Source organism: Macaca thibetana, chromosome 1, assembly GCF_024542745.1.
Source record: "Macaca thibetana thibetana isolate TM-01 chromosome 1, ASM2454274v1, whole genome shotgun sequence".
NCBI classification, from domain to species: Eukaryota; Metazoa; Chordata; class Mammalia; order Primates; family Cercopithecidae; genus Macaca; species Macaca thibetana.
The window spans coordinates 27,039,832-27,055,060 of NC_065578.1; the positions used below are offsets into that span (position 1 = coordinate 27,039,832).

At 44.1% G+C, this 15,229-nt stretch overlaps 1 protein-coding gene and 1 pseudogene across 1 annotated transcript in view; both read right to left on the reverse strand.

The window, feature by feature from the left end:
* RPA2 (replication protein A2) overlaps nt 1-15,229 on the reverse strand; it is a 342,664-nt gene that overhangs the window by 191,513 nt on the left and 135,922 nt on the right. The window lies entirely within an intron of this gene.
* LOC126958454 (protein GVQW1-like) lies at nt 2,010-2,184 on the reverse strand (annotated as a pseudogene).

Consider the following 15,229-nt stretch of genomic DNA (forward strand, 5'->3'; position numbering starts at 1 on the left):
GGCTCACGCCTGTAATCCCAGCACTTTGGGAGGCCAAGGCAGGTGGATCATATAAGGTGAGGAGTGGCCTGGCCAACATGGTGAAACTTCGTCTCTACTAAAAATACAAAAATTAGCTGGGTGTGGTGGTACATGCCTGTAATCCCAGCTACTCGGGAGGCTGAGGCACGAGAATCTCTTGAACCCAGGAGGCAGAGATTGCAGTGAACTGAGATCGCTCCACTGCACTCCAGCCTGAGCGACAGAGCAAAACTCTGCTCAAAAATAAATAAATAAAAATGAAATTTCAAATAAAATTTAAATGCACCAAAAAAAGAAGATTTTTTTAAAAGCCTTTATCTCGTAGAGTTAAATAACAAATATATGTAAAGTGTTTAGAATTATGACAGATACATACATATGTAAGTGATTAAAAATCAGAAAACAATGGACTTACAGAAGCTATACTATGAGCCAGACATGGTGGCTCACGCCTGTAATCCCGACAGTTTGGGAGGCCAAGACGGGTGGATGTCTTGAGGCCAGAAGTTCAAGACCAGCCTGGCCAACATGGCGAAATCCTGTCTCCACTAAAAATACAAAAATTAGCTGGGTGTTGTGGCAGGTGCCTGTAATCCCAGACTGAGGCAGGAGAATCGCTTGAACCTGGAAGGCAGAGGTTGCAGTGAGCCGAGATCGTACCATCGCACTCCAGCCTGGGCGACAAGAGCGAAACTCCGTCTCAACAACAACAAAATCTATACTATGAAGCTTTCGTGAGTATAGAGATGTAGAAAAAAATTATAATAAATCTCAAAGACCTGATCTTTATCAGGAAACTTGAGATGCTATTCGCCTAAGTGCTTTAGAGAATGCCAAGCACTTAATTATCCAGCCTGCTTTGTTTAGAAAGACAAACCCAAGGGTTAGTGAATTTCTGCATAAGAGTTACCATAAAATTTAAGATGCATCTAAAAGAATTCTGAACTATGTTATCATAAAAATAGACTAAGTCTTTTAATTAAAAAGACAAAGAGCTTTTCTATACTATTGAAATGCTTATTTTAATAATCCCAGGGAGTATTTACTTGTAATCCTGAGGCTATTAATTTTTATTATAGGAAACTACATTTTTAAAAGAATGTTTGTTAGAGGAAATGGTGGTTATTCATTCAAAGCTATAAACTATGTTCGTTTTGGAAGGTTAATTTTACTCCAACTTGGTGATAAATTAACCCACTCACTATGAGCTCACTAATCTAAATCTAATTAACTTGGCCAGCATAAAAGTCTAGACAGATTCTCTTAAATTTGGAAATACATCTAAATACATTCCTTCATGTTAAAAAAAAAAGTTAAAAAAGTTATAAGAAAATAAATATAAGACTCAAATAAATTAACTTTAAAGAGCAATGCAGGCCGGGTGCAGTGGCTCACACCTGTAATCCCAGCACCTCGGGAGGCCAAGGCAGGTGGGTCACTTGAGGTCAGGCATTCAAGACCAGCCTGGCCAATATGGTGAAACCACATCTCTACTAAAAATACAAAAATTAGCTGGATGTGGTGGCGCATGCCTGTAGTCCCAGCTACTCGGGAGGCTAAGGCAGGAGAATGGCTTGAACCTGGGAGGTGGAAGTTGCAGTGAGCCGAGATCACACCATTGCACTCCAGCCTGGGTGACAGATCAAGACTCTGTCTCAAAAAAAAAAAAAAAGCAATGCAGAGAATGAAATTCTATTACGTGCTACAACATGGCTGAAACTTGAAAACATTATGCTAAGTGAAATAAGCCAAATACAAAGGGACAAATATTATATGATTCCACTTACACGAGGTACCTAAAATAGGCAAATTCATAGATACAGACGATAGAATAAAGGTTCCCAGGAGCTACAGGTAGGAAGTAATGGAGGGTTATTGTTTAGTGGTACAGAGTTTTAGTTTGTGATGATAAAAAAGTTCCAGAAATTGGCCGGGCGCGGTGGCTCAAGCCTGTAATCCCGGCACTTTGGGAGGCTGAGGCAGGCAAATCACGAGGTCAAGAGGCTGAGACCATCCTGGCCAAGATGATGAAACCCTGTCTCTACTAAAAACACAAAAATTAGCTGTCTGTGGTGGTGCACGCCTATAGTCCCAGCTACTCAGAAGGCTGAGGCAGGAGAATTGCTTAAACCCGGGAGGTGGAGGTTGCAGTGAGCCGAGATCGCACCGTTGCACTCCAACCTGGCAACAGAGCGAGACTCCATCTCAAAAAAAAAAAAAAGTTCAGAAATTGATAGTAGTGATAGTTGTACAACATTGTAAATGTACCTAATGCCACAGATTTGTACACTTTAAAATAGTTAAAACTGTAATCTTATGCATATTTTACCACAATAAAAAATACTGTACCAAAAAAACATAAAATTTTTTACATGACAACTAGCCTGAACTCTGCAAAATGTCAACATCATGAAAAATCCACAAATGTAGGGGATTTAGACTAAAAGAGAGTAAAGAGACCCAATAACCAATCGCAACGAGTGAACTTTGATACAATCCTGATTTGGGAAAAAGTCTACAAAATACATTCTTAGGCTGGGCATGATGGCTCACGCCTATAATCCCAGCACTTTGGGAGGGCGAGGCAGGTGGATCACGAGGCCAGGAGTTCGAGACCAGCCTGATCAACATGGTGAAACCCCATCTCTTCTAAAAATACAAAAATTAACCAGGTGTGGTGGCGCATGCCTGTAATCCCAGCTACTCAAGAGGCTGAGGCAGGAGAATTGCTTGAACCCGGTAGGCAGAGGTTGCAGTGAGCCAAGATCGTGCCACTGCACTCCAGCCTGGGCGACAGAGTGAGACTCCATCTCAAAAAGAAAAAAAAAAAATTCTTGTAACAATCGAGGAAATTCGAAAATGAACTAGCAATCAGAAGGTATTATGAGGCAGGGTATGGTGGCTCACCCTCTAATCCCAGCATTTTTGGAGGCCAAGGCTGGAGGATTGCTTGAGCCTAGCAGTTCAAGACCAGCCTAGGCAACATAGCAAGACCCTGTCTCTACAAATAATACAAAATAAAAAAATTAGCTAGGCACGGTGGCATGCGCCTGTGGTCCCAGCTACTCAGGAGGCTGAGGCAGGAGGACCACCTGAACCTAGAGGTTGAGGCTGCAGTGAGTCATGATTGCACCACTGCACTTGCAGCCTGGGCAACAGAGTGAGACCCTGTTTCAAAACAAAACAAAACAAACAAACGAACAAAACTTCCTGCTACCTACATCCCTGGAGCTACCCTGTGTGCTCTTCTGAGGCTTGACTTTCAGCTTCCCTTCGGTAAGCTATCCCATATCTTTCCAATAAAATATTTTTGTTGTTGCTGTTATTAAGACCAGAATTGGTCACTGATGTTTTCAATCAATGAACCATGGCTGATCCAATGTTGTATCTATAAAAGACATAGAAAATCGGCATAGTGAAAATTCCTAGCATAAAAAAATCTATTGCTTTTATCTGACAGTTTAATATTCTCCAGGCAAGAGACAAATTACAACTTTGTGAAATGAGCTGTGAACAACAAAACTAATAAAAATCATTCAGAGGTGAAACGAATGAAAGGTGAGAGAGGCATTACATGTACTCTGCCTCTGGAATACAATTCCACTTCCCTACCAAAGAAGGCGATGGGGAGGCAAAGGAAGCAGAAAGTAGAAAAAGCTGCTTCGGCTCCCTTGAATAGGAATCTGGCAATAATCTGGCTGCTATTTACTAGCACGCACCATCCAAAGCACCATGTTAATCCTTCATATGCAGCGCCTCACTGATTTCTCCCAAGGGCACAATTATTATCTATCATTTGGCTATATATATTCTGATTCTCTCCACTTTACAGAAAACTGGGGCTCAAGATTGTTAAATCATTAAGTCGAAGTCCCAGAGGTGGGAAGGGCAGGATCCAAACACAACTGTGTGACTCCAGCGCTGGGGTAGGAGCACCTTGAAGGTGAAAGAGCCCAGAGAACTGCAGCTTCCTAGTCCAGCCTCACGTCAGCATCCCTGAGACCTAAGCTCCTCCCACTCAGATTCCTGAGCCAATCTGGAGAGAGGCCAATGGATATTGATAGACTCTGCATCTCTCCACCCTCTCTGGACCCAAGAGCTTTGTTTGCAAACTTCCTACAAAGCACTCAACTGCTAGCTTCCGAGATTCCCATGAGTCACCTCTGCTGCCTGAAGATCTGGGTCTGGATGAGCCCTAGCCACCCCTATGCCCCACCCTCCCAAGTTATCACACTTTATAAGCCCTGCTTCTCCAGGTTTGTGTCATTTACCGGGGCCAGATTTCTCCCATTCCCATTCTCCGAGACTTAGGAAAGCCTAGTGGTTACATTTAACCAACTAGGCTTATACAACAACCCTACTAAAAAGGCATGGTTATCATTTCTATTTTTAGGTTGAGGAGCCTGAAGATGAAGAATCTTACACACAGAAGCATAGACTTTGGTCTGCTTCACCACTGCTTCTGTGTGTAAGATTTAGTTGGGGTTGCTGTGAGGACGAAATGCACTAACCTATATAACGTGTGTGTGTGTGTGTGTGTGTGTGTGTGTGTGTGTGTGTGTGTGTGTGTATTACAGTGCCTGGCACCTTGTAAGCACTCAGTAAACAATAGTTGCTATTCTCATTACTTTCATTGTTCATTATTATCCCCACACTATACTCTGTCCAGCCTAACTCTCATCCCCATCTTCTGATTTGGGGCCTAGATCTCCTGCCTTTTCTTGTCAATACATATTTTTTTTCTCTCTAGAAGTGAATCCCAACCCTGGGAGGACTCCCAGGTCACTGATGAGTCTTCTTCTATTACACAGAACTCCCAGAATCAGGAGTTTGGCCTGCCTGACTTTTTCATTTATTAAACTTATTTCTGAGTGGATTTTTGTTGTGATGCTCACCAATTTTCATCTAGAACTTGAATGTAGGTAGTAGCCCCTGGGAGAATCAATAAAGGATGGGGGTTCATGGGCTGCGGTTAGAGGCTGGACTCTCAAGTTAGCTGGGCCTGACCTGGCCCTTGCTGGCTGTGCTTCAGTTTCCCCAGCTATAAAATGGGGAGTTTTCAGGTGCAGGGGCTCACGCCTGTAATCCCAACACTTTGGGAGGCCAAGGCAGGCGGATCACTTGAGGTCAGGAGTTTGAGAGCAGCCTGACCAACACAGTGAAGACTTCTATCTCTACAAAAAATATTTTTTAAAAAATTAGCTGGGCATGGTGGCTCATGCCTGTAATCCCAGCTATTCGGGAGGCTGAGGCAGGAGAATCAGTTGAACCCGGGAGGCAGAGATTGCAGTGAGTCGAGATCGTGCCATTGCACTCCAGCCTGGGCAACAGACCGAGACTCCGTCTCAAAAATAAATAAAATAAAATAAAATAAAATGAGGAGTCTCTCTCTTTCAGGGATGTAGCAAGGATTCCATGATATAGTGTCTGGAAAGCCCAAGTGCGTGGCACAGAGTAGGTATGAGTGATGTCAGTTTCCTTCCCTCTTGGACCCATCAGCAGCTTGAGATGCCAAAAGCATCTTAAAAGAGAGGTCCCATCTCTAAGGAAGTTGCAGGGTGCCCCCTCTCCTGTTGCCCCTTCTACTTTCTCCCCAGCCACTCCCTCCTTTCATCAGATGAAACTTTGTCATTCTAAAGTTGGGGGTGGGAGGTAGGGAAACAATGGGCAGAGAGGCTGTTCTGAGGGCCCCATGTGGCCCTCCCTGCTTGAATGCCATCTGGTCAGGAACCAGGCTTGCCTTTTACAAAAACACATCCATTCTGGAAACTACCACTTAAGGAAAAACTTTTTTGAGTCTTCAAAAACAGCAGTAGAAGGCCGGGTGTGGTGGCTCACGCCTGTAATCCTAGCACTTTGGGAGGCCAAGGTGGGCAGATCACCTGAGGTCGGCAGTTAGAGACCATCCTGACCAACATGGAGAAACCCCATCTCTACTAAAAATACAAAATTAGCCTGGCGTGGTTGTGCGTGCCTGTAATTCCACCTATTCAGGAAGGCTGAGGCAGGAGAATTGCTTGAACCCAGGAGGCGGAGGTTGCAGTGAGCCAAGATGGCGCCACTGCATTCCAGCCTGGGCAACAAGAGCAAAACTCCGTCTCAATAAAATAAATAAATAAAACAAAAACAGCAGTAAAGATGATTAAAGAGGTAGAGAACAGGGCCTGTAGGGAAAACTCCAGAACCTGGATTGTTTAGGTTAAGGAAGTAAAGGCTGAAGGGCTAGGGTGAGCTGCTGAGAAGCAGTATTTGAGGAGGCAGAGCCAAAAAGGACTGGTAAGTATATGCTATAGATTGAGAGTGTTGAGGGGCAGGGCGTTAAAAGGGTCTTGGCAAGTCCACTGATGCAGGAGCCTAAATTAGGTGGCTCTCCTTAAGAAAAATAGTGCAGAATTGTAAACACAACATTACTAGGACCCTTCTTGGGCTTTAAAAGGAGTTTATGCAGGTGAGTGGCCCTGGGGCTTAAACTCTGCTAACTTCACAGTGAATTTACCTCTAGCCAAGGGTGCAACAAGTGATCTGGTAATACAGGTTAGGGAAATGGTCTCAGAGCTTGATTGTTCTGGAAACTTCTTCTCTTTCCCTAACTAATGCCTTCTTAGCTTGCAAAATGCAATGCAAGCCTGCCCTCCACTCAGAACTCCTACCAGACATGGCCCTTCCCCACCATGGTGGTTTCATGCTTCTCCTTCATGCCTGTACCTATCACACACTCATTTGTACCACTCTGCTTGTGTATTAGTCATCTATTGCTATGCAACAAATTCTCCAAAATGTAGGGGCTTAAGACTATACCCATTCATTCTCTCAGTTTTTTTTTTTTTTTTTTTTGAGACGGAGTCTCGCTGTGTCTCCCAGGCTGGAGTGCAGTGGCGTGATCTCGGCTCACTGCAAGCTCCGCCTCCCGGGTTCACGCCATTCTCCCGCCTCAGCCTCCCAAGTAGCTGAGACTACAGGCGTCCGCCACCACGCCCGGCTAGTTTTTTGTATTTTTAGTAGAGACGGGGTTTCACCATGTTAGCCAGGATAGTCTCGATCTCCCGACCTCGTGATCCACCCGCCTCGGCCTCCCAAAGTGCTGGGATTACAGGCTTGAGCCACCGCGCCCGGCCATTCTCTCAGTTTTAATGGATCAGGCATCCAGGCATGGCTTAGCTAAGTCCTTGGTCAGTAAAGGCTCGGTGGAAAACATCTGCTTCCTAGCTCACATGATGGTTGGCAGAATTCAGTTCCTCACAGGCTGTTGGACTGAGGCCTCAGTTCCTCAAGAGCTGCTGGTGGGAGGCCTCCCTGGGTTCCCTGCCATGTAGGCCTCTCCATCAAGTAAGTGTGGCAGCTGGCTTCATCAGACCAAGCAAATGAGAGGGCAAGAGAAAGAGAGAGAGAGAGCTATCAAGATGGAAGTCACAGTTATTTGTAACCTAATCACAGAAGTGACATCCTATCACTTTTGTCATATTCCATTCATCAGAAGCAATTCACTAGGTCCAGTCTATATTCATGGGTAGGGAATTACACAAGGGCATGAATATCGGGAGACAGGGATCACTGGAAACCTTGTCAAAAGCCACCTACCACAATTGTCACTCCTTCTCATTGCCTGTTGCCCTGCTTGCCTCTGCCATTCCATTATGAGCTCCTTGAAGACAAGGACCACATTTTATTCTGTGCTTCTTGTGCCTGTTAAGTGAATGGATGATGAATAAATGAGTGATTACTCAAAGTAGCAGAAACAGAACCAAAAGCAAGTGCATCATTTTACTTAAAAGAGATTGCTATTTATTGTCTTCTGACCCAGCCATTTCACTTCTAGAAAGTTAAGAAAATAATCAAGAATATAATTACAAGAGTATATTAAGAAACTTTAAGGTCAGGAGCAGTGGCTCACCACTGTAATCCCGGCACTTTGGGAGGCCGAAACAGGTGGATCACTTGAGGTCAGAGATTCGAGACTAGTCTGGTCAACATGGCAAAACCCCATCTCTACTAAAAATGCAAAAATTAGCTGGGCATGGTGGCACATGCCTGTAATCCAAGCTATACGGGAGGCTGAGGCCTGAGAATAGCTTGAACCCAGGAGAAGGAGGTTGCAGTGAACCGAGATTGTGCCCCTGCACTAAGCCTGGGCAACAGAGTGAGACTGTGTCTCAAAAAAAAAAAAAAAAAAAAAAGAAGCTTAGTTAAAAGTTAGTCCATTATAGCATTGTTTATAATAGCAAACTGCCCTCCCAAAAACAAAAAAAAAAACAACTAAACTGTAAACTACCTAAATGTCCAATGATAAAGGATTGATTAGCTGCTAAGCTACACATACAGTGGATATTCTGCAATCATTAAAATGATACTTTTTATTTACTTATTTATTTATTTTGAGTTGGAGCCTCACTCTGTCACCCAGGCTGGAATGCAATGGCGTGATCTCAGCTCACTGCAACCTCCGCCTCCCAGGTTCAAGCAATTCTCCTGCCTCAGCCTCCCGAGTAGCTGGGATTGTAGGCGCACACCACCACACCTGGCTAACTTTTGTATTTTTAGTAGAAACAGGGTTTCACCATATTGGCCAGGCTGGTCTCTTGGCCAAGCTGGTCTCAAACTCCTGACCTTGTGATCCACCCACCTGGGCCTCCCAAGGTGCTAGGATTACAGGCATGAACCACACTGCGGCTGGCCAGTTCTTTTTTTTTTTTTAAGTTACAAAGCAGCGTATGCATTTCATCTTTTTACAAAGTGAATATACATGTTAAAATATCTGGGGCAGATACTACTTAGTCCAGGCCTGATAGCTAGGCTGGTTCTCTCCTTTCGAATCAGCAATCTCTGCTGCAAACAAGCTCCAGCAGATCCTCAGTCAGGCCAAGAAGCATCTGAGCTTGATCCCTTCTTTTTATTTATTGGATTTGGAGATATTAGAACAGCATCGTATGCCTTAAGTTTGGCATTGTCCAATCCAGATGTTAGTTGGGACAGAAAGAATTACCCAGAGGCCTGGTGCAGTGGTTCACGTCTATAATCCCAGCATTTTGAGAGGCTGAGGTGAGCAGATCACTTGAGGCCAGGCATTCACGACCAGCCTGGCCAACATGGTGAAACCTGTCTCTACTAAAAATACAAAAAATTAGCTGGATGTGGTGGCATATGCCTGTAATCCCAGCTACTCAGGAGGCTGAGGCAAGAGAACTGATTGAACTCTGGAGGCGGGGTTTGCAGTAAGTTTAGATCGGGACACTGTGCTCCCGCCTGGGTGATGAAGCGAGACTCAGTCTCAGAAAAAAAAAAAAAAAAGAAAGAAAGAAAGAGAAAAGAAAGAATAACCCAGAGCCCTGGAACAAACTGGGTCCCAACGATTCATCCAAGTTTTACTTGGTGAATGTGGATTATAGCAAACTGAAGAAAGAAGGTCTAGATTTGTAAATGAAGTGTTTCACTATTAAAGCTGCTTTTGAATGAAGGTCTTCCTGAAGCCATCCGCACCATTTTCCGTTTAATCAGGAAATATTCAGGAAATATAAAAATTATTATATTTATTAATATAATTAGATTAATAAATAACTGAAACTTGAAAAAAAAAAAAAACCTGGAAGGATTAAATCAGTTTTGAGCAGCCATGAAGTTCAGATAAGCCATTTTTAAGTTGCATTAAACAATAGGTGTTTTGGTTTTTTGTCTTATTCACATGACAAGATGTCTGGAGTCAGGCAGATTCTGGCCCTCATTCTTTCTAGCTCAGTATCACCACAGTTCTTTTGCTTTTCCCCTCTTGCTTGCCACCCCATGGTCACAAGATGGCTGCCCTAGCTCCAGGCATCTCACCCACATTCAAAGCAGGAAGAACAGGTATCGGGAAGCTCCAGTCATGGCTGACTCTTTACTAGGAAAGCAAAAGCTTTACTAGAAGTCCCCCACCAGACTTCCTTAACTCTTCCACTGACCGAGTCATATGGAGATTCCCAGACACAGGGGAGGCTGAAGACACTAGAAACAGAATTTCATGATTGATATAGAAAATTATGATTTGTGCTCCAAGGCTGGGCACTCAAAAAAGCTTGGAATTCTGTTAATGAAGAAGGGGAAGGGATCAAGTATCTGTTACCCCCTTTAGACAGGACACAGTGCTTCCTACTTTGTCACAGTCACCTCACTCCTTTTAGATTGCTTTACTCAGTTAATCACCTGCCTAGCCCCTGTGAAGGCATTTGACCTTTCAACACTTGGATACAAGGCTCAGAGTCAGAAAGTGTGAAAAGATTGCTAACTGTCTCCATTATCCATTACTTCCCGCTTTCTTCTAGTAATAAAATAACTTTCTCCCCAAGATATAGCAGGGTATATGGCTGTCCAGGTCCAGATCATAGTTCATGGTTACCGTTGCCATGGTAGCTAGCTGGGTGTGACCATGTAACTAAGTACTCACCACTGGAAAATGTATAGATTGATGTGATCATCACTTCTACATCATTTCCTAAAGTGAAATTGTTAGTCATTTACTTCCTCTTTCCCTCACTTACCACAGGCTTGTATATACATGCTTCAGTGATGTCCTTGGAGACGGCAGAGCAACAAGATAGAAGGAACCTGTATCCCCGAATGACTACCTGGAGCAGAGCCCCTTACTCACCTCTGGACCCATCCTGAATCACCCGTATGCTTAAAGGGATAAAACAACAACAAAAAACAAAATAAGAAAAACAAACAAAACCTGTAAAACAAGAGATTCAAAATAAATTTACTCTAGCTGGGGCATGGTGGCTCATGCCTGTAATCCCAATAATTTGGGAAGTGGAGGCAGGAGGATCACATGAGCCCAAATGTTCAAGACCAGCCTCCACAACATAGTGAGACCCTAAAGTAACTAGGCATGGCGGCCCATGCTAATAGTCCCAGCTAATAGTCCCAGTGGAGGCTGAGGTGGGAGAATCACTTGAGCCTGGGAAGCTGAGGCTGCACTGAGACATGATCCAGGCATGGTGGCGAGCACCTGTAATCCTAGCTAGTCAGGAGGCTGAGGCAGGAGGATTCCTCACACCCAGGAGTTTGAGGTTACAGTGAGCTGTGATCACACCATGGTACTCCAGCATGGAAGACAGAATGAGATCCTCTCTCAGTAATAAGTAAATAAATAAATTTATTCTGTATTTTTGAGCCTCTTTACTAAAGCAGCTTATTCTGTTCCTTAACTCATATAGGAAAGAAAAAACAAACTTCATTATGCCATTGGTGTGTTGTTAAAAGTTAAAAAAGAAAAAAAAAAAGGAGGTTGGGAGCTAAGATGAAAAAACAGAGAAGTCAAATAAATGGAGGAATAAAAGATGTTCTTAGAAAGACCTGCATTACTGGGGAGGCAGCTGAATAAATAGGCAGGACAGTGAAAGAGCCTAGTCAGATGCCCACTGAGCTCTGCTTTGGAGTTAATATGGTTTGGCATTGAAGCAAAATACAAAGACCAGGGTGAAGTTAAGCCATTGTAGCCTACATATGGCAGGAAGGCCCATGGTTCAAGAAGGGTCTGTGTAGATATGAATTAGATGGGAGGACCATTAGTCAGGGTCCTTAGGTTGCAAGCAACAGAAAGCAACTCTAACTTGCTCAAACAAAACAAAGAATTTACTAGAAGGACATTGGAAAGACCAAAGAATCTAAGGAAGATCTCAACAGCCAAGGCCAAGGAAAGGATAAGATGCAGGTAAGCTCTGGGAATCCCACTTACAGAAACTTGTGGGTTCCCTAGTATGCAGCAGAATTACCTGGAGGGGTTTTTAAAACAGATTGCTGGGGCCTACCCCCAGAATTTATAATCCAGTAGGTGTGGGTTGGGGCCTGGGAATCTGTATTTCCAACAAGTTCCCAGATGCTGTTGCTGCAGGTCAAAGGACCCTGTTATGAGAAGCACTGCTTTAGGGGAAACACATCAAATGACTCAGCTTCTATCCGTGAGTGTCTCCACGGTTCCAAAGTCCTGAGAAAGTCCAGTTGACCCAGGATTGAGTCACTCCTGTGGTCAGAGGAGGGGTTCTGTGATTGGCAGCCCTGTGAGTGTCACATGGGATGGGGGTAGGGAAGTTCCTCCAAGGAAGGAACACTGGACACAAAACTAGAAGATGTCCTCAAAATGGCAGTTGGGCAAGCTGAATGCACAGCTGTCTCCATCTGGAGCAAGACCTGCGGCAGCAACTTCTCCTCTCAGGGCAGAAGTTCCAGAATAGAGAACTGGAGGGGGGTGGGGTGGTAGGGAGAGGCAGAAGGTAGACTCCTACAGACTATTATCTGTATTCTAACCTCATTTCGTTTCCTGTCAAGAGAGGACACTCCCGCCTCCTAGAGACCAGTGATCAATTCCACAGCGGCTTTGGTGGCTACCGAAGCCCTGAGGAGTCAGTAGAACTTGCGTTGAGACCCATTTTGACCAGTTAGGCCACAGCCCAGGACAACATTTCACCATGCATGTTGTAGCTTTTTTCAGCTGCAGAGCGATTAACAGAGATAGTTCCTGAAAAGCCTAAGCATCTCATTTTTGCATCATACTGTATGTGCTCCTGTAGGGGAGAAGAAATTTCCATATACCTTCTTAGGGTCTATGGCTGGCCTAAGTTTTTGTTGTTGTTGTTGTTGTTGTTGTTGTTGTTGTTGTTTTGAGACAGAGTCTCACGCTGTCGCCGAGGCTGGGGTGCAGTGGCGCGATCTCGGCTCACCACAACCTCCACCTCCCGGATTCAAGAGATTCTGCCTCAGCCTCCCTTGTAGCTACAGGCACGCGCCATCATGCCCAGCTAATTTTTGTATTTTTAGTAGAGACAGGATTTCACCATGTTGGCCAGGCTGGTCTCAAACTCCTGACCTCAAGTGATCCACCTGCCTTGGCCTCTAAAAGTTCTGGGATTACAGGTGTGAGCCACTGTGCCTAGCCTGGCCTAAGTATTAATATTAAACAGACGTAAGACAGAATAACACGAGAAAAGCATACAAAGTTTTTAAATATTTTATGTATACAGAGGAGTTGTCAGAAGGAAAGTGAAAACCCAAAGAAGTAATTAAGCCCAAAAGCTTATATACCTTTTTACATAAAGAATAATAAATCAATGGGTGATGTGAACTGGAGTCTGAGCTGGCTATAAAGAGAACGACAACAACAAAAGAATGACAGGCCATGTGTGGTGGCTGACACCTGTAATCCCAGCACTTTGGGAGACCGAGGCGGGTGGATCACCTGAGGTCAAGAGTTCAAGACCAGCCTGGCCAACATGAGGAAATCCTGTCTCTACTAAAAATACAAAAATTAGCTGGGCATGGTGGTGGGTGCCTGTAGTCTCAGCTCCTCGGGAGGCTGAGGCAGAAAAATCGCTTGAACCTGGGAGGCAGAGGTTGCGAGACTGTGCCACTGCACTCCAGCCTGGGCAACAGAGAGAGACTCTGTCTAAAAAAAAAAATGACAAATTGTGGGGATGTGACAAGACAAAGAGTCTTGGGCTAAGGGCAGTTAACTGTGGGACAATTACTAGGAAATATATGGGGTTATTTTAGTAGGTTCATTTGTACAGGCCCACTGTGCTATCAACCCCCAGTCTCCGGGGGTGGGAATGTGCTTCTCTTCCTGATAAAGAGAGGGCACCTTTCTCAAGGGAAATCTTATGATCTGCTTTTAGGTAAAAAGATGGAGTTCAGAGGGCTTTTCCTGCACCTGCTGTTTCTCAAGTGGCTTCAGCTCAAAATAATATGCCAGGGTGGCATATTTTGGGGTGGCATGTCCTGAACCCCTTCACTAACAATGAATTTTCTTCTTCAGAAAAACCTGGTAGTGGTCAGGCACAATGGTTCACGGTTGTAATCCCGGCACTTTGGGAGGCTGAGGCAGGCAGATCACCTGAGGTCAGGTGTTCAAGACCAGCCTGGCCAACATGGTGAAACCCCATCTCTACTAAAAAAAATACAAAAATTAGCTCGGAGTGGTGGCACATGCCTGTAATCCCAGCTAGTTAGGAGGCTGAAGCAGGAGAATTGCGTGAACCTGGCAGGCAGAGGTTGCAGTGAGTCAAGATGGTGCCACTGCACTCTAGCCTGGGAGACAGAGCGAGACTTTGTCAGGGAAAAAAAAAAGAAAAAAGAAAAACTTAGTAGGGAAAAAAAATATATATTAACTTAATTAAATAAGCCGAGAGTTGTGTACGCTGGATTGTCAGCTATCAAATGCTTTTAAAATGTGGCTCACCTGAGCTTACAAATGAATATGATGATTGCAAGGAGTGTGTTAAAACCATTATGTTAATATTTACAAGGCAAACAATGTAACACACCATATTAATTGAATAAAGAACAAAAACCACCGCTTCAATAGATGCCTAAAAACATTTGACAAAATCTAACAGTTCAAAAACATTCAACAAACTAGGGAGAGAAGGGGACTTTCTCAACCAGATAAAGGATGTCCACAAAAATCCCCAGCTAACATCACACTTCCCTGTGAAAGGCTAGACACTTTCCCCAGAGATCCCTTATTAAGATTAATGGTTGCAGGGGCTGGTGGCGGGGAACAGGAAGTGACTGCTAGTGGGTATGGGGTTTCTTTTTGAGGTGGTGAGATTAGTGGTGATTGTTGCACAACTTGGTCAATGAATATACTAAAAATCAGTAAGGGTACGGTGGCTCACACCTGTAATCCTAGCACTTTGGGAGGCTGAGGCAGGAGGCTCACTTGAGCCCAGGAGTTCAAGACCAGCCTGGGTAACATAATGAGATTTCATCTCTAATTAAAAAAAAAAATTTTTTTAACTGGGCATAGTGGTGCACATCTGTAGTCCTAGCTACTCAGGAGGCTGAAGGGGGAGGATCCCTGGAGCCCAGGAGGTCGAGGCTTCAGTGAGCCATGATTGCACCACTGCACTCCAGCCTGGGCAACAGAGTGAGACCCTATCTCAAAAAAAAAAAAAAAAAAAAAAGCCACTGAAGTGTACACTTTAAAAGATACCTGAATTAAATCTCAAAACTGCTTTTTTTTTGAGTGGGGGACAGGGTCTCACTCTGTTGCCCATGCTGGAGTGCAGTGGCTGGATCTCGGCTCACTGCAACCTCCACCTGTGCAAGGATGACACAAATATTCATAAAGCAGTCCATATTTAATTTTTTAAATTAAAATTACCTAGTAAGGAAATATTCACATGAGAAGTCCTCAATTAAATGGGATCCAGAGTTAATTAATTCAGCAGCTGGCTGGTGT